Source organism: Gavialis gangeticus, unplaced genomic scaffold (genome assembly GCF_001723915.1).
Source record: "Gavialis gangeticus isolate Ggan-Ray unplaced genomic scaffold, GavGan_comp1, whole genome shotgun sequence".
Lineage (NCBI taxonomy): Eukaryota > Metazoa > Chordata > Crocodylia > Gavialidae > Gavialis > Gavialis gangeticus.
In genome coordinates this window covers 142,157,283-142,160,027 of record NW_017729025.1, presented here as the reverse complement: position 1 = coordinate 142,160,027, position 2,745 = coordinate 142,157,283, and the positions used below count along the sequence as shown (strand labels likewise).

At 44.1% G+C, this 2,745-nt stretch overlaps 1 protein-coding gene across 3 annotated transcripts in view; it reads left to right on the top strand.

Moving 5' to 3' along the window:
* The window catches only part of USH1C (USH1 protein network component harmonin), a 111,456-nt gene that overhangs the window by 13,038 nt on the left and 95,673 nt on the right, over nt 1-2,745 (top strand). The gene's annotated exons all lie outside the window — the stretch shown is intronic.

The window sequence follows — 2,745 nt, the reverse complement described above, 5'->3', positions numbered from 1 at the left end:
CTGCATGCACCCCTCCTCACTTACCTTTGCACTGGCAGGCTCCATCCCTGCTCCAGCCTGGGGCTAAGAGCTTGGCCCCTGCTCAGCCCCATAGCAGTGGTGCCAGCTCCACGCTTCCACTGCAGGGCTGGGCTGGGGCTGTGCTCTGTGTCCCAGGCTAGAACAGGGGCAGAGCCTGCCAGTGCTGAAACAAGGGTAAGAGGGGAAGGCGGGGGTTGTAAGAGAGGGGAGGCAGAGGTGGGGGTGGAGACAGGGAAACAAGGGAAAGGTCCGAGGTTGTGGGCAGGCAGAAACAACATGGGATAGAGGGGGAGGGGAAGGAGGGAGGGCAGGGGAATGGGGTTCAGGGACCCTAGATTTCAGGGAAGCAGAGGCTGTGGTGGGACACACACAAGGAGGAAGTAAATTGGGGGACAGGTGGCAGGGGGCAAGTGGCCTGGCCCCCCTGCCTACCCATACCCCCACCTCCTCACCCTGGTTGCCCCATCACCTGCCCTACCACATGCTTCCCACCACTTTCCCCAGCACTTTACTGCCTCTCCCCCCACCTGCCCCCCCCCACCTATTTATTTACCACTACTTTCCATGCTGCAGTGGCAGTGGGGATGGATTTAAGATGATCCTCCAATAATAAGATTCTCTATGTGGAAATTATAACAAATTTATAAATTTACTATATATCAAATTTTCCATTTTCCATTGGATTATTGGAGGGTTGTCTTGGATTTGGGTAAATACCGTAATAAGGAAATAATTTTTAAGTATAATTATATTTTATGGTAGATTGCATGGAGTATTTGTGCCTAAAAGTAACCACCACAATGGACTGTCCCACAGTATTGAAAAGAGGTGCCATTGGACTGTACTGGAAACAACTAATGGGAATGAACAGAAATGAATTAATGGTGATTGTGTTAAACTGCCCTGAAAGGACATTCTATATAATCCATGGGCATAACAGTTAGTTTCTGCTCCATAGGTAGCTGCAGTTAGCAGCAATGACTGAGCCTGTGGTGGGGGCTGTCATTATATTTGCACCTCTCCATGTTAAACAGCACCCAGGGCTGGTGCCCTGTTTCCCTTCCCCTAGGTATGCTACTGCCTTCAGCCATGGTGCTGCTAATCATTTTTCTGCTTTGCACTTTGTTTCAAATAATAAGTTAGTTTAGTGAAGTTCTTCAGTCAGCTGGAACCTTAACCTTGGAAGTTGCTCTTGGACCATCCAGGACTGTTAAGGTGACAACACACTTGCATGGTGACAATGCTGGTGGGAAGGACAGAGATGGCATCATCTGATATTTGCTTGCCGTGGCATTCTATGCCAATAAATTAGGATAAAGGAAGCTGACTGGAACTCTGAGCAGTTGTGCTAATCATACCATAGTTCAAAACTTTATTTGTGTTTCCCAGCCAAAGGCAAAATATGAATAAAGAGGGAAAATCCCAGAGGTTTTTATGGTGAATTTGTTAGACTTGGTTATATGTATTAATGAACAGATGGTGCTTTTGGCTAATCTGTCTGGCTCACGTTTGTTGATATGTGGTGTTAAGGATCAGCTCGAGGTGCCTTCATAATAGGCGGTACTAGACACTTTCTAAAACGAAGTGAATACAGAGAGTTGACAGGCAACTCATTGTTCTAAATTGCTGTCTCATGGTAAAGCCAACTGCTTCTGAAATTTCACCCATCTGCATTATTTCACTAAATCTCTACGCATTTTCTAACCTGAAAATGCAGTCTGAGAAAGGTATAATGATCTTTTATCATAACATCAGTTTTTGACCCTGCTTTTTTTATTCTCATTCATTTTGCATGATGATTATTCCTTGAAATGGTTTTTGTATTACTTAAGATGCTTGGTTAATCAGGGCATTACATGGAAACATTTGTAGTCTTGACCTTTTTCCTTCAATTTTTCAATTTTTTTGAATGGAGAGCATTTAGTCCTTTCATGCATTAATGTATTTCATCCCTCTCTTGTGCTGCTTTCTCAGATAGTCATATCTATGGGGATTCTGTTGAGTACAAAGGGTTTGAGATTAGCATGAATAAAGAATATACAAGGCTGGAAATTTGAAACACATTTGATACGATTATGCATCTCGATCACTGTGCAAATTCTTTTTCTTGAAATGTAAAAGCAAACGAAAGATATTATCTCATTCCATGCCCTTCGAGTCTTTTTCAGTCTCTTACTTTATTAGCCCTAATAAAGTCGCTTTGCGCCTTTAAACAAGCTCTGTCACTCTTCTACGTTCACTTTTTACACTAAGGCCCAAATCCTGTTTTGACTAAGTCATTTAAGTATGACTTATGAGGTCTAAATATGGACATGTGAGAGGCATTTTGTTTCTCTTAAACTTACTATTTTAGATTCTGTTTCTACTTGTGCAGCTAGTCTTGCCCTTCCAGGCATGCTCAAAAGAAATGGACTACTGCCACTTAGGTTTTGTGGCAGTGCTATTCCATCTGGGAAGGTATTTAAGTCTGTAAATCCCTGGGAATTTGGTCAGAGGAACACAAAGGTGAGGAACCCCCATTATTTAGCCCAGTAGTCTAGCCAATGGCTAACAACCTTTTCAGGTTGCAGGCCAGAATTACCCAGCTCAGGTTAGAGGTGGGCAGATGGTAGGACCTGGCTGCTGCCATTTCTTCCCACAGTAGCATGCCACAGCTGAAGCTCCCCTGCTGACAAATGCCATTGAAGCCCCATACCTGTGGGCTGGATCAAATGACCCAAAGGC